Source organism: Caretta caretta, chromosome 5, assembly GCF_965140235.1.
Source record: "Caretta caretta isolate rCarCar2 chromosome 5, rCarCar1.hap1, whole genome shotgun sequence".
Taxonomy (NCBI): domain Eukaryota; kingdom Metazoa; phylum Chordata; order Testudines; family Cheloniidae; genus Caretta; species Caretta caretta.
This window is the reverse complement of record NC_134210.1, coordinates 119,271,714-119,298,123: the sequence shown is the minus strand read 5'-3', so window position 1 is coordinate 119,298,123 and position 26,410 is coordinate 119,271,714.

Below are 26,410 nucleotides of genomic sequence, written 5' to 3'. Positions count from 1 at the left end.
AAAGAGAATAAGCTCCACCAGTTCAAAGTACATTTTTTCTTGTCTTCACTATAGGCGTGCCACCAGTGCAGCTCCTGAGTATGTCTATCGGATCAGGACCCACAGGTGGGGAAACCTCTAACAGTGATTCTCAAACTGTGGTTTGCAACTCTGTTTTAATGGGGTTATCAGGGCTGGTGTTAGACTTTCTGGGGCCTGGGGCCAAAGCCCAAGTCCCACTGCCCAGGGCGGTTGGGCTTGGGCTTTGACTTTGCCCCCCACCCCTATCCCTGCCCATGGTGACCGGGCTTGGGCAGGCTCAGGCTTCAGTCCCCACTTGTGAGGTTGTGTACTAATTTTTTTTTATCAGAAGGGGGACTCAGTGCAATGAAGTTTGAGAACCCACCATCACCTGGTTTGAGGGCCGTACTGGGGTTTGGGTGTCTGGGCCCCTGCCTGAAGCATCAGTGTGCATGCCCAGAGAGAGAAATGTAGGTGCCAAATGAGTTTGCACAGCAGAAATTTAGTCACCTACAGGGTTAGGTTGAGCAGGGTGGATGGCAGTAGCTCCTATATTTGGATTTTAAGCACCCAAGTCCCTTAGTGGAGCTGGGCATTATTGACTCAAGTGGGAGCTGAATCAGGCCCAAATGAAAAAATCACAAAACGAACAAAATATGTGGTCACACAACACCCACAAGAGTAGAAAAGAGATGAATGACAGTAAATCTGATGTATTCAATATTAGATTATGTTGTAGCTAGTGCAGGTACCTAGGAGAGGAAGAAATGCATTCAGCATACACTGATTATGTTTTAAACATTGAGTTTCACAGATCAGATCATTTTCTGTTGTGGAAGTTAATAGAACTCGAGCAAATCTACTCCAGATCATCACCCTGAGTCCTCACTCACATTGCTGGAAGTGGAGTTTCATCTGAGCAGAATCAGGATGCTGTGTGGCCATTTCCATGTGTTTTACCTGTATGTACAAATCACCAATAACTCGTTTCAGCACATTTGTAGGTTGACTCCGATTCCGTAATTCAAATTGCAGCTGGCAGGAATGTTGACTCCTAATAGCTGAGGAGGAGATAATGCCTGATGGTTCATTCATTCAAAATTTCCAAATTCTATGTAAATATATAATTAGGGATGTGCGAATAGCAAATTATTCTACTCCTTTATTATTCCATTCATTAGTTTGGGAATTAGTAGAAGGAAAGAGCTGACACTATTAACCACAGAATCTTACTGCCAGGATTCTGTAATATAGTATTACTGAAATTATTTAATTTAATCTCCAATTGTATTATAAAATCAAATTAAATACTAATCATGGAAAAAGTCTGAGCTTCAGATGGCTCTGTTAATAAATGTCTTCAGGAGTGGTAGAATTTCTTTTCAGTACATTTAATCCAGTAGATATTTGAAATGAAATTAAGACCAGGGTTCAAAAAAGAACTAGATAAATTCATGGAGGATAGGTCCATCAATGGCTATTAGCCAGGATGTGTAGGGATGGTGTGCGTACCCTCTGTTTGTCAGAAGCTGGGAATGGGTGACAGGGGATAGATCACTTGATGATTACCTGTTCTGTCCATTCCCTCTGGGGGACCTGGCATTGGTCACTGTTGGAAGACAGGATACTGTGTTAGATGAGCCTTTGCTCTGAACCAGTATGGCTGCTCTTATGTTCTCTTATTTTCTTATGTAAGCCCTACCTTCCCAAATAAGTCACAAGACTGTACTTCAGCAGGCCAGGCTAATCTGAGTGATGCATGGTCTGTTGATGGCACATATAATAATAGTACCTAGTTCTAATCTAGCACTTTTTGGCAGTGGGTCTCAAAGTGCTTTACAAAAGAGGTCAGTATTTCATCATTTTACAGATAAGGAAACTGAGGCACAGAGAGGTAAATCAGACTTGCCCATGGTCACCCAAATAGGCTATCCATTAGGCCATACCACTTCCCCAAGTATAAAAGTTAGTGCTTGATCACTTGTGATTGCTTTGCAAATGTCCACATCCTTGCCACTTCAAAATCTTTACGGAAAAAGGTGACAATTGCTGTCCATAATCTTGTTATGGCCTCAAATGCCATGAGTTTATTTCAAACTTCAGTATTAAAGCTGGTGTTTGTGGTTGACTTGATTTTTGAGAAATGGTTAAATATTCAAGGCTAAACTGTGATCCCTTCCCCACAACTGTGAGCAGTTCCTTATTCTAAGTCAATTAAACTACTCTCTGGAGAAGTGACTCACACAGGTAAGAAATGGGCTCACAGTCTGGCCCTCAGTCTTTTAAATATATAACACATTTCCAGCCCTCCAAGTAGTGAATTGCTAAATGCTAATTATTCAGGATTGTCATCTAAATGGAACAGAATCAACCAGTTTTGCCCTAATGAGCTCTTGCTGAATGCAAGGTTAACAATGGGATAGTCTTGTATTCTGTTCCCTAATAACTTGGTTGAATACACAAGGACTGTTCTCAGAATAGTGAAGTAAATATGCTACTAACATACATGTTTTGCATGTATTAGCCTAACTAAAAAGTTTAAATGAGGAAAATTACTAACTGAATTTCTGTAGAGCCCCATCAATTACGTTGGAAGTGGCAGAGTTCTGAGAAGAGGCCACTCTCATGTTGCATGCCTAACAGTGACGAATATCTTGAAGGTAAATTGTCCTCCCAAAACAAGACTTACGGGGCAGCAAACACGAAAGAATAAAATGTACGTCCGTTTCACCATCAGCTCTCTCATTCTATATGTTGCTTGCGATGGTTAGGGAGGTAAAGCGTGTAATTAGCACAAAAATATCATGAAAGACTAACAACAAATATTAAAGGAATATAGTGTAATGTGCTATTAAAATACATTGACACCTCAATACAGCTGTAAATATTTTGCAGGAAGGAAAATGAAGTACAGTTTGGTTAAAGTTAATTGGGGGATGGACTAATTCCGGGGGGACAGATAACTGTGTTTGCTTGTTTTATTTTACTCCGGGTCCTTGCACGGAAACCAATCTGCTGCGTATCAAAGTATGTTTTGAGGTGTCAGGAAAGCACTCCGATTTCTGAAGCGGATGACTTGAGTTAGTGTGTTAGAAGACTTGGAGGAACCTGGGGTTATAGTCATTTCAAAAGACATCTTTCCTTACATAAAAAATGCATGGGGTCTTACCAGCAAATATCACCTTGGTTTGTATTCTTGTTTGTATTACATTTAAGGAGGCATGTACTACGATTACTGCCAGATGCCTATTTGGTATCTTGTATTACAGATAATAAGACAAATATAAAATCAATTTGGTCCTTCTGAAAAGGATAAACAACATTATATTTAGAATTCAGCAGATGCTATATGCATTTCTTGTTTTATTTTTATTTTCATGGTGGTACTTTCATACAAAGTGGATTTCACTTATCAAAAGAGAATAACACCAAGGATAAAGTAGCTTTTATGAGCCTGTTATTGTAGTAAACTGTATATAATAAATCATATGAAATAATTGATAGGCAATGTGCAGTAACTCTCCAGAGTTTTGTGTGCAGTTATTGTAGTTCTTAATAGATTTTTATTTTTAAGAAGTCTTCCAGGATTACTCAAGTATGTTCCTTTTTCAAGGAAGTGATAGAGGAATTTGCTTCCTAATAGAGATGGGTGATTTAATATAAAAACAAACAAAAAAAAACCCCTGAAATCTGAACTGAGCTCTGGATACCTAAAAATACCTGCAAGTGATCAGATAGGGACAGATTCCGATATGCTGACACGTGCCGAATAGTATCTTATTCCCTTAATGATCACATTGGCATCATGAACATTTTGAATACTGTCATATGTTTACTCAAAATGTAGCTCCTGATGGATCCTTTATACATTGAGGAAGCTGTAGGGTCTAATGATAGGCGCATGAGACTGAGGGTCAGGAGAGACTAGGTTTCCATCTCCAACTCTTCCACTGGCCTGCTGTATGAGCTTCATGCCTCCAGTTCTCCTAACTTTTAGCCACCTTCTGTAAATTTCTTTGAGATTCTCAGGTGAAAAATGCTCTGTAATTGCTAGGGTTTTGGTTGACTTACACAAACACAGAGAACAAAAGGGTCATTCAGGTTTCATTACTAAATAATGCTGTTTAAAAAGGTGTAATTCATTACAGTATTTATAAACCCATCTGCTTCAGTGAAATTTATGATAATAGTACCATTTTTTAAAATGTAGTAATGTAAAATTATGAGAGGAAGGATGGTATTAAGGCACTTGACTGGAACTCTGAAGACTTGGGTTCAGCATCTGTCTTTGCCACAGACTTTGTTTATGATCTTGGACAAATTACCTAATCTACTTGTGCCTCAGGTCCCTGTATGTAAAATGGGGATAATGATTCCTTTCTCCCCATTTTGGATAGCATGCCTGTATAGGGTACAAGTTCTTCAGGAGAGGGACTGTTTCTTAATACGTATTAATACATACACGTTCTCACACATCACTAACCTCAGTGGGACTCCACCTGGCTTGGTGCATTTGGTCACTACTGAAAAGCAAATAAATAATTCTAAAATTTACAAAAGAATGGTATTTTAAAGAAATGGATTAGGTAATGAAATAGGTCTCCTGTTTCCCTATGAGTCTCTGAAAGTCACAATTAAGGTTGAAACTCCTGCCTTTATATGGTTTGCTGTTGCAGTGAATGTTATCTGTAGAGCTGGTCAGAACATAAGAAAATGATTCTGAGAAACTAAAAAGTTGTTTGTTTCATACCACTTGAAATGGACCTATGGGGAGAGAGGGGTGAGTGTGTGCATGTGAAGAGATATAAAATCTCATGCTTCAGGGCTGAAGCTAATCTTTAACTAGGATATAACTTTCATAGGAGGCAGGTTATCTAACATTTGCCTTCTTCAGGGTTTCAGAAGCATTGTGTGGGCCAATGTTGGAGACAGGTTTACATGGACCACTGGTCTGATCCAATCCGGCAATTCCTCGATTCCTGTTATAAATTATGCAGTGTAGTCAATAAATATAGTAATTGACAACACTTTTCAACAAAAAAGGAGTTGCCAAGTGAAACAACCTTTAAATATGTAGACCCTTGGGGAGGACATATCGTATCTGGTACATTCAGTGACACAGGGTGTTGTCAGCTTTGACTCCATTTTGTTTCTTTTATGATTTTGAGTCAATTCCTTTATGTTGTTTACAGTCTGTAGCTATTATATTTCTTACAAAAACAAACTCAATCTGGGGGTTGTCCTCTTTCCTACTTTTGACCTTGATTTGATGCTTTTCAAAGCCAAGTTAGACTTTTCTGTTAAAAAATTGTAATATGCAAGCTGACATTTAAACTTCCCTTGCAGCTTGAGATCCTGAATAAAGGCTAATTACTAAAGAAAAAAAAAGTCTGTTCCCACCTTGTCTGATCATTTTGTGATTTAATCTTCCTCATATGTTGCATTTTCTGACAGCAGTGCACAAAATAACATACCAAATTTTTAGCACGTCTGCAGTCCCATTGAAATCAGTATTCCAGCTGTTTCTATGGAACTACTTACATGTTTAAATACCTTGCTGAACTGGGAACTAAGGATCTCTCTACACAGTGGGTTAATGCACCTTATGTGTGATTTCTAAAGTGCAATAATTTGTTGTTTGTTAAATGGTTGGTGTAGACGTCACTGGTGCACTAAAGATTTCCTAGTGCACTTTAATGTTGTGCTGTATGATGGTAAAGTGCGCTAGGAAAGACTTAGTGGGCGCCAGCAGAGTCTACCTGGATCAATTAATGTGTAACGTGTTAGTGTGCTTTAGAAATAGTACACCTGCTGTGCATGTTGTTGCTCCATGTAGACAAGCCCTGAAACAGTTACAATAACTTTCTTTTTTATGGTGAACAGCATCATGAAAACTTACATTACTTGCATTCCCGATACCAAACGCTTGCACACATGCCTGATTAAATAGTTTGGGTGGGTACAATTTTCTAGGGATTTATGAGTCTCTGATTTAAAATAATCAGTGTTACATTTATGTGGTAACTATTTCAAAATTCTTAGACAACCAATTACTCTGTTCCGCATGGCAGATTAGAATAATTGTTTTGTTATCGGTGTATGCGTTTATATGGTGCTCCTAATTATTTTATCTAGGTACCAGAAGAATGGAATTCCGTGTGTGTTTCTGAAGGTATGTTGTGTTATTTATTTATGGGGGGGGGGGAAGAGGGGTAAGATTGGAGAGTTCCAACTCTGGAATCCCCTGCCAGTTTCATGATGAGTAAATACCCTCCCTCAACAAAATGAAGTCTCCAGTTATTCCATGGGAGAAGAGGCACTTGGACCTGAAATATTATTCCTCATATGTATGGAAGTACCACTGAAATAAACACTGCTCACCTGCCTGGTGTTTCATTCTTCCACTCAAACAATATGAAGACACACTCTGTAGGTGAGATTATTTCTAAACTGCATATGTTTTCCAGCTTTCTATGAAGCATCCACTGTTCTCTAAATCTGTTATTTCCTCAATTGTGATTTTTCTTAGTTTCGCACAGACAAGCCAGCACTGCCTGATCCTAATAATAGTCTGCTACTGAGTGAGCCTGCTGCCTATTGTGCACACTAAACACCCAAATCATATGCTGTATAGAGCTAGTCATTTAGAGTTTGGATGGCCAGGGGTGAGTCCCCCTAGACATTTTCCCTCCTAGGATAGAGTTAAAGTACAATTCACTGCTGCATCTCCCAGCAGCCAGCAGTGCTACCTGCCACCTCAGCACATTGTCTTTAAACAAGTATTTTTAAACTATTGTGTCTACCTTAAATCGATTTGTTTAGTTGGCACTATGGTTATTAGTCATGTAACTTTTCCATCTTGGATTGACCATTCTGCAATAGACAAAGCAGAGTCTTTGTTACGCTCTAAGCTGGGGTGTTTGTGACACCAGGCCTCCTTTCTTGTTGTCTAATTACACTTTCTTGCATTCAAAATATCTTAATGATTTGGCAATTTGCCAGGGACTATTTTTTTTTAATTATAGTCTCTTTGCTTTATCATACTCACAGAATTTAAACGATTCTATTTCAACACGGGTCCCTTACTTTCATAGTGCAGGTCGAATTAATGTGAGCATGTTGCGGGTCACTTTCTTGTTGCATCTTTAAGGGTTAAATTCCCTTCCCTTCCCTCATTCTGTTGGCCATTGTTTTAACAATCTTAGGGTGACTGAGTGCCCAGCCCTGTGAGGTGCTGAGCACCCTCAACTCCTACTGAAATCCAGGAGAGCCGGGGGAGCGCAGCACCTACCTTCACTGAGGCCTGATTTGACTTCCTTGGAAAATGATACCCGTCAGCTAAGTGTATTCCAAGACTGAGCTCTCTCAATGGGATCCAATGAATGCGCTCAACTCGTATCAGCTCAGCCCTCCAATTTAGGTGGTCCAAGACTTTTAGGATGAGATCCTCAGCCTATATATAATGTCATAGCTCCCTTGCAATCAATGGAGCTGTGCCAATATATGCCATCTGGGAATCTATCCGCCTGTTAATCTCAAGATGTTGGTTTGACCCATACCACCCCCATGTTGAGTGGTGGAGTGAAGGTACTGCATCACTTGAGCTGATAGAGAAAGCTAAGTCTATTTCACAAAAAAGTCAAAATGAAATGAAAGATTTCATTTTGTTCTAAGTACTCCATGAACCATTTTGTCTCCATGTATTTTTTTCCCCTTGGGGGGAAAAACAAGGCGGGAGAGTCCAAAAGTCTGAGAGTGGCTTGTGTCTCACACAGAAATGAAACCAACGTACTGGTTTTTTTGTTGTTGTTTTTTGTTTTTTTCATTTGACAAAAATGCAAAAGTTTGGTGAAAAATATCTTTGTTCAAATAGGCATTTTCCATCAGAGAAGAATATTTTGGTGGAAAAATTTCACCCTCCTCTATTTGTCAGTAGTATGGATTGAGATTTAGGTTTAATTCGGGGGGGTTAGGTATCATGATCGGTTCTTTAGAGATGCAGCATTCAAATACCATGCCAGTGATTGTGGTAAGACCATGACGAGAAGGGGTTAGGCAACACCATTGTTTTCCAGAGTTTATTAATGAGTCTTGAATCCACACCACCACTGGCTGTCACTTTGTGTGGCACAACAACAGAGTCTAGTTAGTTGTAAAAAATCTGAAATATAAAGATGTGTCAAATCTACTGCTGAATAACAAGATTTCCCTGAGCAGGCATGCTGCTGTTTTAATTTACCCAGTAGAACAATGAAACCAGAAGGTCACTAGTGATGTGACAATTAAATACCCGCAACAGTCATCTATGAACTGCTTCCTTTGAAGTTGGTTTTTGTTTCTAGATAAAGGCTTTTCCAGCTGTATTTATGTGGGGCAAGGGTGACATTTAGCAGTCAGTTAATCAGAGGTGACCATTTCTGTAGGTGTCCCTAGAGTGTACTCCAGGCCCAGTTTCTTCTTTAAAAGCAGTGGCCTGAATCTAAATCAGCTGTAGTAGCTGGTACGTTCAGCTCATCTTGACCAGAACACTCTGTTTTTAACCTTTAATATCCCAGCATTTCAGTGACAACAACATAATTTAATTTAAAGTTTTGATTTTAAATATTCACGTTGTTGAGCTGGCTCTGTGTGTGTGTGTGTGTGTGTGTGTGTGTAAAGACCATTACATATAACGCACCCAAACACACATCCATTTGTGGCAAAACTGATTCAACTCAGAGATCTGTTTCATCATACTGAAATCCATGAGGCCCTGGCAATGAACACCTCCTGTGGATCAGGCCCATTCTGTTTAAGTGAGGCAAGAAATGCAGTTTCTCAGGAAAACAATGACAGATATTTTATTAAACAGATCTTTTTTTCTTAACTCAAAAAAACCAAAGTGAAACTCCTCAATTATCCTTTCTCTCCCTCCAAGCATTAACTGCACTCACTTTATTTTTGAATGTAGATGGAATGGCTTACACACAACATTGCTTATTATAGACACAGTCCTACCAGTTAAGGAAGAGCTATCCATGAGAACCTGATAAAAACCTCCTAAACATGTAGTTAATGTGTGACAAGACACCTTATAAATTAAGTCAAATTATTTTAACTTATTTTGTGTGTATTTATTGTGATGCAGTATCATCTGACATTTTTCCATGTGTAATATGTTGTATACAGTTTAATACAGGTACAAGAGAGTGAGCTGTTTTATCCATAAAAATGTTTCCCTTGTTGATAAACACGAATACAAGTGCTAACTCTGCTACCCTCCCAGTCCCTAGGGAATTGTTTCAGATTTGTAAAAAGTACAGTTTACAAAATCCTGAAGAATTCAGAAGGTTGCTTTCCCCCCTGTTTTGTGGTTTCATAGTAAGAATGTTTCCAAGTTGTTGACGCTGCAAATTAGCTCCAGACGCCTTGCTGTCTACACGGAATTCTCAAAAATTAAAACCAAGACAATGGCCAGGTAAGTTACACTGCTCCTTCTCAACCGGCTCATTCCCTGGGTAGGTGTAAAGTGGCTTTGGTGAATTTAACATGAGATATCGTCTGCAAAAACCGCTGGAGGTTCTGCTAGGCTGAATGTGTAGTATAACTGAGGTCTAACTGCAGTGGCCTAGATTTACACAGTGTAACTGGTGACAGGATACAGTGCTTATCTGTTCTGTGAGAGCCTCACTTACAGGTGTGTTAAACCATGAGCTCAAATAGGCTACCAATGCCAAGGTCTGGGAAACTTGAAAACATTGCAAGGAGCCAGAAGTTCCCTTCTCTGGAAACTGCTTCATATGGGTTGTGGCTGGGTACAGCTTCACCTTCAGGAATTGCTGCATCAGAGTGATAAGGCTTTGCTGATAAGGCACTGGACTGGGGCTCAGGGAGCAAGGAACTGAACCCAATCCTCTTATGTGACCTTGGCAAGTCACTTAGTCTCTCTATGTATCTCAGTTCCACTTCTGTAAAATGGGAATAATAACATCACTGTAAACACAATTGCAGGGAGGAGGCACTCCATGTTTCTGTGGTGTCCAGATATTACAGTGACAGGGCCATGTAGGAAAAGAGGTCATAGAAGAAGTTTAAGGCAGGCGTTTTTTTTTTTCTGCTGTTTTTTCTGTTTTTTTCTTTCTGCTGTTTTTTCTGTTGTTTTTTTTTTCTGCTGTTTGTGAATAGTCCCATCTTCCACCAGGACTTCGAGAAGTTCAAAGGACTGTTCACTTGACCTGTGTACCCAAATTTCTCTTGTTTTCCTCTCTCTTTTAGCTGACGACTCCTTCCTCTAGCCCATCATTTCTCTTGTGATCCCTAAACTATCAGTCTTTTCTGACAATACTGGTGGCTTCTCTCCTTGCCTCCCTCCACAGGGTTGATTCTATGGCCTCAGCTACCACTTCGCCTCTCTTCTCTATTATTGTGTCTTTCCCTTCCCCCTCTAACTGTTCTTTTAGTCTGTCTGTAATCCCCTACCCTGGCTCCCTCTTGACATTTGCGGCATCTGCTCCCTGTGCTACTGAGAGTCTCTGCTTATTTGGATTCCTAGGAATGCTCTGAATCTGCTATTTACCAGTGCATTTCAGGCTTGAACTGAGTTCATTTGGAAAAAGTCATCTTGATCAAGTTATATGTTGTTTTTCCTATGTGGGTCATAACCTAACTCATGGCTTTGGCAAACCAGCAAACCCCTGCTAATGCACATGAACTAGTGAACCCAACCTTTGTCTTTGGGTTTGCAGTATGTTTTAACCAACGGAAAATCAATTTAGTTGATTTTTAGAACCCTTTTAGAACTTCCGTGGCTACAAATCGGTTCTGATTTCTTTTTCTAAGTGCAAACCTGCTTCGAGCTCAGCGTACAGGACTATGGAGAAGTTAAAATGCCTACGTGACCTAGGAATGGAACAAGGAGAAGGTGGGAGTCTGTACAAATCAAAAGAAAAAGGAGGAAATGGAATAAGTAAGGGGTAGAGTCTGCCTGACCCTACAGAGGTGCACATTGGGGTAGAGAGTTCTAAAAGGTTGCATCACCAGCCAGCCAGAGAGACATGCAAGTTAGGGTCCCCTCCCTTCCTATACTCCTCAAATGGAGCAGAGATGGTTGGATCCCGCCCTACATGGCCTATTCAGCACCCTATGACATTGGCCAGTCATACAAGTGGGTGATATATTGTATTCCATCAAGGGAACAGCGGATGCACTCCTTCTATGTGGTCAGGAGCTGTGGTGTGACTCCACCCACCCCCTAACTCTGAGCTTTGTCTACAACAGCACAGCTGACCCCCTAAAGAGCAGGCAGGCGAGAAACATTTTTTGGGAAGTAAAGAGCTCCTGTATGGCAGTTCTCTAAGGTGTGTTATCACACACCACAGAAATAGCATCCAACAGATTTTGCTTGTCTCAGAGACCACATGGAGGTATCACAATCCATGGCAATAGCAGCCTGGTTAATTCCTGTCAGCTCAGTCAGTTGATCTTTTCCTTTCTATTGAGCAGTTATGCTCGTTTGTGTTAAGCCAGATGAAATGACTTCCCTTATTGGTCTGATTCTGACTCCATTCCATTCAGGACGTTATTCTATTATACAGTTTGTAGTCTGGAATCCAGTCCTTCGATGTTGAACCTTCAGTATCTCATTGGGCCAGAGTAATTGAATGGTTTTCCTGAGGAGATTAAAAAAATCTGTTGGGTTTTTTTTGTCCCTCCCCTATAAAAGGAGCCTAAGTGTAAAATAAGTAATTTCCCTGCCACTTGGAAGTGTAAGGAAAAGTAATATTGAGGACTTACTGAAAAGTCCGCAGCTCCTTTCATGTTAAGCTTCCATGCACTGCAATTATACTTTTGGCGGATTTCTAGTTTTTTAAATGTTCAGTACAACAATGCTGTTATCACTGACCTGACCTGTTAATTTTAATTTCAAATGTACTAAAATAAACAGATCAAGGTTAACGTCAATTTTAAAGCTTTTAGTTCCCACGGCAACCTTTCCTCTCTGCCTCTTTTTTTTTTAAACTATTATGTGCTTGTTTGATTGTTATGTTAAACAGAACCAGTATAAAATCTCAAATGTTGCTCTTTTGACATGTTTCTTTCCACCCCAGCGCTATACCTTTTGACAATCTTTGTTTGGACCCATGGGATGCACTGTTCTGGAAATATGTTCCAGAGATGCTAAACTAAAACTGTATTCACTATAATTAACACCTTCTCTTTATGGCCCCATATAAGTAAGGTATTTAAGCACATGCCCAACTTTAAGCACTTGAGTAATTAGTGGGACTGCTCCTGTGCTTAAAGTTAAGCCCATGCTTAAGTATTTGCCTGAAGTAGGCCCTGATTCAGCTTGCTTTGACTTTAAGTAGTCAAGAGTAAGAAGTTGATCTGCTTATTTTTATGTATGGATTGATTTCCTCTTCTGGAGATACTTGTGTCCAAAGATCAGTGTTTTGCAAATCTAAATGACAAGACGTCACAACATCCTTGCACATTAAGGAGGTGGTGTTATAATGATCTTATAGCCAGGGGAAGCTGAGACAGATAGTTATGTGACTTGCCCAGAGTCACTTGGGAGATGACATTTTCAGAAGAGCTCATCACCAACAATTTGAGACCAATTTCAAAAATATCTCAGTTCCCATTTAGGCACCTAAATTAAGTGGCCAGGTTTGCAAAAGTGCTCCGCACCTGTTCAGTGGGAAGTGGTTAGCAGCTGAGTAGTTTGAAAATCTGGCTGCTTCATTTAGGTTTCCATAAAAGGAATGGTTGGATTGGCTGGACTCTCTTGAAAATCTAGTCCACAAAGTCGGTGGTAGAGCTGGGAACAGATCTTACATTTTTGTCCTTCAGTGACAAGAACAGCTTTCCTCTTCCATATGAGGGAAGAGGTTCTTAAGGCTGAGAAGCTGACATTTAGGATAGTGAGGGAGGGGATATCTGAAGCATTCCTGTCACTTTGATGTGGCACCCTGCTAAAGTCCGTAGTTGTTGTGTTCTTAATTTACTTGATCCTATGCCTCTCTTCAGCATAAGGGTAGAAAGCCCACAGATTAGGAGTCAACCACCTGCCATTCAGTTTACCTTGCTGCCAAAATAATATGTTAATTTTCGATTTCCTCTGAAAAACTATTCCTGCCAGACTTATTTTAGCATTTAGAATTTCCTCTGTATAAGCAATGGGGAGTGTGGGGAGACAGTTCTCCTTTTGTTCCAAGAACTCTACTGATAAGAGTAACGGACCACTTCTTATTGGATGTTTTGAAAATAAAAGTATCTAACCCTTATATAGCACTTCTCATCCATAGATCTCCAAGTGCTTTAGGAAGTAGGTGACTGTCATGATCTCCATTTCACATATCTGGAAACTGGGACATACTGGTTCAAGTGACTCGACCAAGCTCACCCACTAAGGTGGTGTCAGAACTGGTAACACAACCAGGTTTTCCAAATGCCAGTGCACTGACTCAGCAACAAGAGAGCATGTGACTAACACCATCCTTTGTCTCCCCTTTTGCCCTTGAAGGTCATTTGCTTGTCAGAACCTGTCTTATGACAAAGCAGCTGGGCCACCAGACCTTGAGCTATTCAAATCTGACAGGTGCTGTTTACACCCAAGTAACTTATGTTTGTTTTGTCTGGTGACGACAGTGAGGATGGCGAGGATAGCGAGCAGTGAGGATGGCGGGGCGGGGAGGGGGGGAAGAGGAGGGATTAGAGATGAGAACAGAGCTTTCCAGAGTGTGTGGACAGAAGCATCTATCTCGTCAGGTGGTTACACATGTGACCACAAGCTGTGCTACAACAAGGAAGGTGAGATGGAGAACCACCTCTGAGAAATAAGAGTGGTTTTGCACAGATTCTTGTATACCTAGTTGTAGATGCATAAAAGAGAGCCTGTGGAGATGTTCAGAATGTAAAATCAAGTGAGCAGTTGTGCTTTTCTAAGTGGATGCAATCCATATATTCAAAGTTTCAGCTCCTTGTCTAGCTTTTCTTTTCTTCTCTCTCTCTTTCTCTCTCTATATTTTGTAATAGCCAGGAAAGGGATTGATTTGTGGTTAGCTCTTATAGAAAGAATTTACAATTGCTGCCTCAGAATCCTAGTTAAATGGGATGAAGACCAACCTTTCAAAGACCTTTCAAATATGTCACTTTCTTGGAAGTGAGAGTGTGCTCGTATTGTTGATGACCAGCGAAGCTACTAATGAGCAGTTGGCTTATATCACAATGCAGTTTATATCCTTATAAGCGGACAACTTGTGTGATATAAAAGGACCGACTCCAATGTCTATCGTGCTGTGCTGAAGTGCCTGAATGAGAGGACAGTGTGGAACTGAGCGAAATTGGTTTCTATTGTGATTGATGGTACATCTACTATAGTGGCAAAGAGCAAAGCATTTATGAAGTTATAGGGCCTGGTCCTAAGACTCCCATTGACTTAAGTGGGTTTTGAATCAAGTCGGTATTTTTTAAAGAGATGGTTGAATTATTTATTTAATTAAATTAATAATATTCTATTAGCTGGAGAAGGTGGCTGAATGCTGCCCACAAATATTCCATGAATAAATAATTTGATAGATATATAGTTAAAAAAAAAGTCCATGTATAAAGATCAGTTATTTAAGATCTCTAATTGTTTACATGACTTTTTATCATTGCATTAAGCATCAACAAACATTGAAGCAGAGACTCTAGAAAAGTGCATAAACAGTTATATATGGATTTGTATGGTTGTTAATAACTGGCTCATCCATGCCTTGAACTAAAGATACTTGGAAACTCCTAGTATTTTCATATTTTAAAGCATATTATACAATGGCTAGGGGTTTTTTTTATTATTAAATGGGGTTTGCAAACACACTGACAATTAAAATTGTTGTGTTTTATTAATCAAAAGACAATGAACATCCAGAATCCAGTTCATATTCAGAAATTTTAATACCTGGTGATCAAAATAGATAATCTGAACAAGTTGAATTTAAAACTGATAGCTAAAGAAGTTGCACTTTTATTACTGGAAGAGGCATTTCCATCTGAAAGGAAAACACAATTCTTCATTAGTGACATTGCCCAAGGTTATATAATTTATTTTGATCAATTACTCCAGTTTTGGGAAGATGTGGATGAATCTGATATAGATCTGGGTTTTTTTTTTCAGAATGTTGCATCACAATCAATGGAATCTTTTTCTGCAAGAGTCACTACTTTCAGCAAATTTCAAACAAAGACAGCACAAGTGAAATTTGTGGCCAGCCAAATGGAAGAAAAATCAAGGGTATTGAGCTCCAAACAATTTCCCTTGTGGACATAGAAATCAAAGTGGTGAAATTACAATTCAGAGAGATTTCATTAATCTGATGTGTGTAACGATTGAAACCTTGTCACACTTTGGTTCCACAAGCATTTTTTTTTTAATATGAGTTAAATCAAAATGAATTGCACAGCAAATGGTAGGTTGAACCGCAAACAAAGGGGCAAAATTAAAACAATGGAGTATTCTGCTGACATTCAAATTCCTACCCAGAAAATTCAGACAAGAGTGCTCACTGAGACACCATGGGCTGGATTCTGAGTCCTTTATCTCACAACTTTACAAGCAACTGGGGATTCCTCTTCTATAGTGACATTCCTGGATGGCCAATTGATATAAAGTGTGACAAATTTTAGGGAGTTCAGCAAGTAGCCTCATTGATTCCAGTGGGATTATTTGAGGAGGTACTAAAGATGAGTAAGATCAACAAAATCTTACCCTACAAGATTTTTTTCTTAAAAAAAAAAAAATTACAGACCTCTTACTTGCTAGAACTATAAGAAACAAAATTTCCATGCTGTGTAGTTCATAGCAAATTGTGTGGTGAACAGCAGTGAAGGGTTCAGGTTAATCTAACAAAATAAAAACAAAAATCCCCGATCATTCAAGACTTGAACTAAACATTTGTTGAGAGTTGTTTGATTAACTCTTGTTTTCCCATTTTTCTTGTGACCCTGACTGCATTTCTTGGGTGCAGCTGGGTCTAGGATCAAATGTATTGAAATACCATAAGATAGTTAGTCTCCCAGCCTACCTAGAAGCAGGAAATACTGGAAATCTCACATGGAGGTCTGATCTCACATGGAGGTCTGCAATTTCCAGGCTGTTTTGCTGATTCAGATAAGGATTCATATTTTTTTGGTGAGGGGATGGTGTGAACTTATCCAACTAGAGTCCAACCTATTTTCACCAATCACTAGTTAGATCTAAGTACACATCCTGACTCCATGGGGATATTAATTCCTACTGAAAGCTTTAATTATTGTTTGTGAGGTGCAGAATCACAAGACCCACTGGACAAAAGCTTTAATTTTTACTCTGTTCCATGCATGCACACACACAAAGAAGATATACTGGTTTAGTTGCTTCATGGAGAAGAATTAATTGTACAATTCAACGTATGTTTCATTCCATCCATGTGAAAATAAGCCATGTAATTAAATATGATTAAGGAAGGAACTCTGGCATAAAACACAATTCTCTTCTGATGATTTTCTTATGCAATCCATGTCATCGTCCATTTTAAGCTAAAGCTATAGTGTTTGAGAGCTCTACAGCTGACACTGTAAATTCTACTTGAAGTATCACCACTTTTGATCAGGCACTCCAACCACCATTAGGGGATAAATCAATAGACAGCAGTGGTGGACAGTTTTTGACTGTGTGGCCTGGACAGCTTTATTGGAGGAAATGATGTTAAAAGTTAAATAGTCATGTTAAATTTTTTGAGTAAACTCAGTGCTGTAATTCCAGGCTGAGAAAGCATTGAGTCGTGGTCATCATTAATTAAGACTAAATTCATGTTCCAAGGTTTGCAAGTCTTCCTTAGACTTCGTGGAATTAACAGGAGGTGCAGTTTGTAATGCCTACTGCCCTGACATAATCTCAAAGTGATGGCTTTCTCCAATAGAAACCAGGGCACAAGTGGCAATGATTTTATTAGGTCTTATCCTCATCAGGTTTAATTCTTGAATGGAATGATGCTGACCTAATTCAGCTGAAGATCTGGCCCCTATATGTGCAAATCGTTATTTTTATGAGGCTTATCTCTCAGTGGTGTAGTATATGTATAATCTGCCCTTATGACTTTGTGTATATTTCACTTCTATGAGTTTAATTTTAAGGCCAAAAGGGACCATTATGATGATCTAGTCTTACCTTCTGTAGGATTTCACCCATATGCATATATGTATGGGCATAAATTACTGAGAGCTAGATTGCCGTCTTACAATCCATCTGAAGCAAGCGGCTGTGCATAACTGCACTCACCCAGGAGCAGGGCTGGAACCAGAGTGGATCACTGAGTCACAGTGTGGATTCAGCTTCCATTTTGCTCCAGGGTGAGGTTATCTGGGTACCTGGAGGTGGGGGGAGAGGGGGGAGTCGGGAGTCACAGATGTTCTCTCCCTTCCTGTAGGCAGGCTTTGGTGATGTTCTACCGTGTAGGGCTCCTTTACCCCACCCACTCCTTTCTCCCTTGCTTGGACCTGCAGCTTGGCTCACATCTGAGCCCTGAACAAATGTACGGCTCTTGTGCATTGCCACAATTGGAAATTAGGGCCACCTGATGTCTTTTTGTACTTAGAAGTATACTGTCTTTATTCATTTTTTTTTCACTTCTGTTTGCAATTCCTATATTCTGATCCAAAAACATGCGGCGTCAGTGAACGAGTTTTCCCATCCAATATTGTAAAGACCACATTAGTCAAGGCAGAAAGCCAGCATGTTGATCAGTATAAAAATGCAGTTAAATTACAAATAAACAATTGTCTTCAAGCAACCACCTGCCCTCAGTGCATCCTCAGTCCCCAGTTAAACACATCATAAATGTATTCATGAAGAAGCAGAAGATACAAACTTTTAAAAAAAATATGTCGTACATCAAAAACGAGAAATATTTATTCATGCTAAACATGTAACATAATACACTGACCAAGTCAATAGTTCAGTGAAGTCAATGGAGTTACACTTATTTATACCAGCTGAAGAGATGCCCTCCTCCCCCCGCCCCCCACCCCTCGAAATAGGCGTGCCATTCTGACAGGGTAGCCTGCCCTTTTGAACAAGGCTGACTAGCTCCTGGCCCTTAATCAGCCACACTGGTGCCATAATTAGCTGCGTCCCAGCCTAGGAGGGTTAGACAAACTGGGATCAGGTAACAGCCTGTTAAACATTTGGGCCTCATAAAAGAACAGGGAAATCAGTTTGGAGGGGGAGCAAGTTGAACTCCTGCGGAAGGTCCTGCACTAGTGTCTGGTAGGACTGAAGGGAAATAGCAGGGGAATCAGGGCTTTAACCCAGAACCAGAGAGACTTAAAAGTAACCCAGGAGGTTGGGGGAACTGAGCCTGAAGGGCAGAGTGAAAAGGAGCCCAAGCAGGGCAGAAGAACCTTCTGTTTGTCTGGGACTTGTTCTTAGACTTTTGTTACCCCAAAGAAAATTGAACTCTGGGAGCCACTCAGCTGGAGGACTGAGCCATGTGACTCCTTGGAAGAGACAGCAATGGGTGCCTCAATTTCCTCTCACCAGGGAGTGTCTGCAGTGATTGGCGCTAATACAAAAATATGAATTTTTGTCTGTCCTCTATGGAGCAGAGTCATAGAAATCTGTGACCGAAATTGGTGAGATCAAGTCATTTCAAAGTAAATGCCTCTGGATGATCTTCAGAGTCCATTGGAAAGAGTTTCTTGCAACATGAGAAATTTTAAGTAGAGTAAACTACCTTAAAGCTTTAAACATGATAAGGAGACAGCAATGGTTGTATTTAGGGCATGTTTTAAGAATACCACCAACACCACTTCCACATCAAGTGTTAATATGGACACATCTGGGAAGAGGAAAAAGATGACCCAGAGAAACCTGACACAGAATAATAAAGAAGCCAGACCCATCAATATGAAACTCAGAAGCTTGAATGGACCAGCACAGGACTGAAATAAATGTTGAACACTGAGGGTACAGAAGGATAAAGAAAAAAAAGTGTGTGTCTCCAGAGCCCCAGTTGCCCAGCAGAGGACACTACAGGTTTGCCATACCTGATGATATCCATGTAGAATTCAATGGACAAATATTCTGCTTGTGTAAACTATTACATTGATTTCAGTGGAGATACATTTACAGTAGCGAAAGGCTCTGACCATAAATTGTTGTAGCTATGGCCTTTTTTATTTTTGATGCAATACACACTATATTCAGAAACAGACTGGGGTTCCCCCCAGCCCGAATCTTAGCAATAAGTACTATGTTTGTGTTTAAGGATATAGCAAAAGAACTAGAGACAAAACAATACACAAGATACTTCTTGTATCTCAGGCCACATCTACGCTACCAGTCAGATCGGCAGGTAATAATCAATCTATCGGGGATCGATTTATCGCGTCTAGTGTACACACGATAAATCGATCCCCGATCGCTCTGCCCTCGACTCCAGAACTCCACCATGGCAAGAGGCAGAAGCAGAGTCGATGGGGGAGTGGTGGCTGTCGATCCTGCTCCGTGAGGACATGAACAAAGTGATTCTAAGTCAATCTAAGATACGTCGACTTCAGCTATGCTGTTCTCAAAGCTGAAGTTGCGTATCTTAGATTGATCCTCCCACCCCCCCAGTGCAGACCAGGCCTCAGAATAAAGAATAACTGAAAACCAAATTAACATTTTTTTCCCAATCCATAAGCAGCAAAGAAAATTAAATTGGCTGGTTCAGTTTTTAGTGGTATCTTTAATAGATTCTGAGTATTTGGCAAAAACTTACTACAAAATATTATGGGCCTGATTCCCTACTGCTTTACATCTTGAGTGCATAAAGTGCAAGGTACCAGGGAATCAGGGTTTCATTTTCTTGTTGTTTTTCTATGACATGTAAACCTGTCTATCACTAGCAAGTTCCACATTTGTTAAAACAAACATTTAAATCGGGATTGCCTTGATTGCACCAGACAACAGCAAAGACTACTTGGGATGCAATCATGAAAAAGTTCAGAAGAGGATTTGTTTCCCCCTTTTCTGGGGAGGGTCTGCTAATTACACCCAGCAAAGTAATGGACATAAATTAGATTTGGGCCCCACTGTTATGGTTTAACGGGTGACCATTCTGTAGAGATGTAGGGCTGGAAGAGACCTCAGTGGGTCATCTAGTCCAGACCCTGGTGCTGAGGGAGGTCTGAGTTAGATAAACATCTGGCAGGTTTGTCTAACCGGTTCTTACAAACCTCCAATGAGGGGGATTCTACAACCTCTCTTGGAAGCCTATTCCAGAGCTTAGCTACTCTTAGATATTAGAAAAAGCTTTCTAATTCTAATTTAAATCTCCTTTAGGACAGATTAAGCTGATTACTTTCCTGCTAAGTAGAGGACTTACACTTTCCTTCATCTTTCTCTTGCTCTAGAATGCTTTACTATGAGCTGTCCTACCACCTGCATTTTTCTTCAAAAGCACTTAAACACTTTGAAGATTCATGTTGGCGCTTGGTGGGGCTAGGGCAGGGTGGAGGGATTATAATGTTCTGCTTTGGTCATGCTCTGACCTCAAAACATTTTAATTTTCCAGTTTGGCCTTTTTGTTTTGACACTTTCTTTAATTTTATTGAAAAAAAAAATCCAAGATGTGAAATGATCTAGATCTAAATGAAATGCTTTATTTCAGGTCAAACAAAATGTTATGTTCGATCAAAAATTTGCGGGGTGGGGGGGGGTTGTTTTGTTTTTACTTTTCAATTTGCCAAAAATGTCATTTTCAGTTAGATCCAAAATGATTGTTTCAGTTTTTTTCAGTATTGCCTGTGAACCAAAAACTCTGCTTGCACAGTTTCCAGGGGATTCATTGCAGCACCACTGAGTACTGAGTGAGATTTGCTCTTGCATTTCTTAATGTGGCCAAACTAAATGGACTTCTGTGGGAGTTTAGGGTACGCGAGGCGGACAGGATCAGCTGCTCACACCTTTCTAAGAGGACTGGGGCCCAGATCCTCACAGGTATCTAGGCTCCTAACAACTGTTTATTTCAAGGATAGAGGCCTGAGTGTCCAGCTTTACATTGCATATTAGAAAGGTGGGACTGGGGCCAGAGTATGCATTGGTATTTATGTTTAACCATATCTTCTCTACCCTCCATATTATGTTAACAATACAACTATGTTATGGGTAAGCTACTTCATCATTGTCTGTTGTTGTACAGTGGAATATGCAGAACTTCTGTCAGTGACAGCTGCTCCCTGCTACTTCTTCACCTCCAGCCCCCTCTGACAGCCTACTATGCTGTGTGTGTGAACTAAAAGACCTTATATCTACTCTACTGTCCTAGCCCTGTCATAGCTGGTACAAAGAGGTTGTACGGGAATTCTCTGGGGGCCAAGGGAGGAGCATATTTAGCACTGTGGTCTGCGTGGTCATGTAGGCTGGTTTGAGCACTGGCAGGCTGGGATTTGGGCAGATCATTTTAGCTTTGTCTTCTTATTATAAAGAAGCTGTCCTGTGAAAGATGCCTCCTTTTAGAAAGGAACTGAAAGTGTTGCTTCCAAGCAGCTGGAGTGAACTGCACGGTGCCATTTTACTCTCCACATTGCATTAATTCCCCTACAAGATTCATTAAATGAGAAATGTCAGCACTTTTCTCTTCCCTCTGCGATGTGGTTATGATGGAGGTATATTCAGGCATTGAACAGTCCTTCTGCTTTTTGAGAGGGCTGATGAAAATTAATCTTCTCTACCTGCTGAGTTTTGTGGTAATGCTTCTGGGACCCTAACCGCATCCCAATGCAAGAGGGCCAGGGCTCATTGGTATCTGGTAGTGAGTTTTACTTGGCCTGACCCATTCAGAGTTCACCAGCTTACTCATGTCAGAACTTGTATCTAAAAGATGTTGTATACGATCTGAATAGAAATCTAATAACAAACTGATCATTAATATTGAGTGGTGTATGGATGGAGGACCAATACATAATTACAAATGTTTTGGGAATCATGTTCTTAGTGTGTCTGCCAGGCAGGGCTGAAGTTAGTCCACCCTAGGTAAAGGAATGTGAGTCTGACACCTGGATGGTATTTCCCATTGACTCTTAATGTATCTTGAAATACAAATGGAATACATTTACATAAACAGTAAGCAAAGCCATTAAGTTGACAAGGGCAGGGGATAACCACTCAGCACAGAATCACAGAATCTCAGGGTTGGAAGGCACCTCAGGAGGTCATCTAGTCCAACCCCCTGCTCAAAGCAGGACCAATCCCCTGATCCCTAAACGGCCCCCTCAAGGATTGACCTCACAACCCTGGGTTTAGCAGGCCAATGCTCAAACCACATGGCAGGGGAAGGAGACAGCAGGACCAGATCAGTTTGCATTCTAGACAACACTAGTGTGGGGAAAAAACAGCAAGGAACTTCCTTCATCACAAGACTCTGTGTCACCTTCCTCACAGCTTGAGCAAACTTTACTTTGGAGGCGACGTTCAGAAGAATCAATTTCCAAGGTTCACTGGACCATAAAGGAGAGGGGCAAAGAACCCCAAGCTATCTTTCACATAAAAAGACAAAGGAACTAAGCATTATGGACTTTGTGGGAGAGCCTGACCAGGGGGGTGGTCAGCCATCTTGCTGGAAGGTAGTGTGGTGAAAATTTTACCTTGAACCAAGATTGTAATTTTGTTAATTAGTCTCTTGAAAGTGTTTTATTCTTTCATTTGTATTTACTTGTAGCTATTTATAGTTCTATCCTTCATACTTGAACTTACTTAAGAGGGAGAGGGGAGGGGGGCAGGAGAAAGAGAGACCCTGATCCTCAGCTGCTATATATTGCATAGCTGCACTGACTTAAGTGATGCTCTCTGAGTTACACCTTGAACTTGAATAATGAAGATGTATTTAGAAATGCAAAAATCTAAGCTAAAGCTGAGAACTTCACAGTACGTATGAGAGCTCTCCATACAGGCCAGAATTTGTCTCGCTATTTATCAGTAGGGATGCATGGGGATAATTAAGACCAAAATGTCTCCCATTATTTCTCTTTCAACAGTTATCATATGTGTGGTAAAACTCCTGTCTTCAAGCACTTTTAATTATAGCAGGCTGATGGAGGATAAATGAGAGGAGGAATGAGGCCCTGATCCTTCACTCACTCGTGGAAATATGTTCCTGATATGAGTAGTCTCATGCAAGTCACTCACAAGTGTAAGTGATTGCAGGTCATCCTCTGAATTTAGATATTTAAAAACCAAAGAAGTCCTTGCAATTCTCCTCTTGTGTGTTTCTGTAGATAAGAATGTTTTGTTGCGATCATGGACAGTTATTTATATGAGTGCTCCTTTTCTTACATTATTCTGTGTGAAGTTCTCTGATTTCAGTTAATCTGAAGAAGAGTTGATATTTTTAGATCATTCTTTCCCTTTCTAATTACCCTTTAGTTTTGGTGAGATTTTTCTCCCCTTTCTCTTATTTTGAGAATGTATATATAAAACTGTTATGCAGATTTTGTTGATTTAGAATTAATTGAATCTGATTGGCATTTTTTCTTTGCAACTTTGTTGTTCGTTTATTTTTCCTTCTTCTGGCTTTAATATGTAGAACGCTGCATGAAGATTTTTCAGTATAGAGTCACAGAAGATTAGGTTTGGAAGAGACCTCAGAAGATCATTTAGTCCAACCCCCGATCAAAGCAGGACCAACCCCAACTAAATCATCCCAGCCAGGGCTTTGTCAAGCCAAACCTTAAAAACCTCTAAGGATGGAGATTCCACCACCTCCCTAGGTAACCCATTCCAGTGTTTCACCACCCTCCTAATGAGAGAGTTTTTTCCTAATGTCCAACCTAGACCTCCCCCACTGTAACTTGAGACCATTGTTCCTTGTTCTGTCATCTACCACCACTGAAAACAGCTGAGCTCCATCCTCTTTGGAACCCCCCCTTCAGGTAGTTGAAGGCTGCTATCAAATCTCCCCCCCCCCCACCCACTCTTCTATTCTGCAGCCTAAATAAGCCCAGTTCCCTCAGTCTCTCCTCATGAGTCATGTGTCCCAGCCCCCTGATCATTTTTGTTACTGTAAGCAGTGTCAGGATGAGCTCCACCCTGACATCTGGTGGTGAGGTGTGGCAAGTTGTGGAAAAGAACTTCAGGGGCCGATCTCATTTGCATAGGCACACCCACCCCGCCTAGAATGAGGCCATAGCTGCCCAAATGGTCACTTTGGCTGCTGTGAAATCCCCAGTGTCTTTGTTATTGGGGCAGGAAGAATAAATTGTTATTACCCTGATTATGGAAACTGTGCTTGGAACTGTACTTGGCCTTTTGTTATGATGGAGGGACTCACCATCAACTAAGTAGCACTCGCTAGGCAAGGGTCATGGGTTCCAAAAGTGTGAATGGAGAGAGGCTGGGGACAAGTATTAATACTTGGTGGCATGGGCCCCTTGGTGAGGGCCTTACATGCTAATTGCACTTCCTCCTCTCTCCGCTGTGGAATATCAGAGCTAATTTTGATTCCTTTAGGAGTCTAGTTACAGGCTGCTGAGCTCACTTGGGGCTAATAGTGCACTAGCACTGAAGCTCCCCTACTACAAGCTGAATTCACCAAAGAGCTGAACTGACTAAGAGCTGAAATCACTGAGCGTTGTGTTAAGTAGTGGGGGAGCCTGAAGATATATTGTGGAGCAGTTTGTGGGACGGCTGGAGTGCCTTGTGGACAGGCTGGTGGAGAAGTTTATAGGACAGCGGGAGCTGCTGGTGGGACGCGGAGCAGTTCGTGGATCGGCTGGTGGAGCATTTCGTGGGACGGCGGGAGCTGCGTGTGGGCCGCAGAGCGGAGCTGAGCGAAGCAGTTTGTGGGGCGGCTGGCAGAGCGGAGCGAAGGCCGATGGAGCTGTGGGGGCTCAGCTTCAGATCATATAAGGTGCCTCTTACCTCCACCCCCATCTCCACCCAGGTTGGGAAGTAAAGTTCTGTAGATAAACTTTTGAACTCTGGGGCTGCCCTGACCAGGGACAGACACTTTTGGGTCATTGGACTTTTGGGACTTTGGGTGATTTGGGGTTGCTGGACTCAAGAACCAAAGGGAAAGGGCATGCCCCAATTTGCTTGGGGTGGGTTTTTTGCTCATGGGTTGTGTTATGAATCCTGTTGGTGGTGGTTCCCCAACATAATGCCACATTGTTTCTCTCTGTTATTAAAAGGCTTTTTGCTATACTCAGACTAGGTGCTTGCGAGAGGGGAAGTATTGCCTCTTGGAGGCGCCCAGCGGGGGTGGTATATATTTGTCCCAGGTCACTGGGTGGGGGCTCGAACCGGTTTGCATTGTGTTATTGGAATGGATCCCCTACATATTGAACCCGGCCCTTGTTGCTGCCAACTCTGACAGGCAGAAGGGTTATATTACTCTCCACTGGACTCTCTCCAATTTGTCCACATCCGTTCTGTAGTGGGGGGCCCAAAACTGGACACAGTACTCCAGATTTCAGAGTAGCAGCCGTGTTAGTCTGTATCCACAAAAAGAAAAGGAGGACTTGTGGCACCTTAGAGACTAACAAATGTATTTGAGCATAAGCTTTCGTGAGCTACAGCTCACTTCATCGGATGCATTCAGTAGAAAATACAGTGGGGAGATTTATATACACAGAGAACAAGAAACAATGGGTGTTACCATACACACTGTAACCAGAGTGATCAGGTAAGGTGAGCTATTACCAGCAGGAGAGCTGAGAGGCTGGAGGGAGAAACCTTTTGTAGTGATAATCAAGGTGGGCCATTTCCAGCAGTTGACAAGAACGTCTGAGGAACAGTGGGGGGAGAGGGAATAAACATGGGGAAATAGTTTTACTTTGTGTAATGACCCATCCACTCCCAGTCTTTATTCAAGCCTAAGTTAATTGTATCCAGTTTGCAAATTAATTCCAATTCAGCAGTCTCTCGTTGGGATCTATTTTTGAAGTTTTTTTGTTGAAGAATTGCCACTTTTAGGTCTGTAATCGAGTGACCAGAGAGATTGAAGTGTTCTCCGACTGGTTTTTGAATGTTATAATTCTTGATGTCTGATTTGAGTCCATTTATTCTTTTACGTAGAGACTGTCCAGTTTGACCAATGTACATGGCAGAGGGGCATTGCTGGCACATGATGGCATATATCACATTGGTAGATGTGCAGGTGAACGAGCCTCTGATAGTGTGGCTGATGTGATTAGGCCCTATGATGGTGTCCCCTGAATAGATATGTGGACACAGTTGGCAATGGGCTTTGTTGCAAGGATATTACACAAAGTAAAACTATTTCCCCATGTTTATTCCCCCTCCGCCCCACTACCGTTCCTCAGATGTTCTTGTCAACTGCTGGAAATAGCCCGCCTTGATTATCACTTCAAAAGTTTTCCTCCCCAACCCGCCCTCTCCTCCCCCCCGCTCTCCTGCTGGTAATAGCTT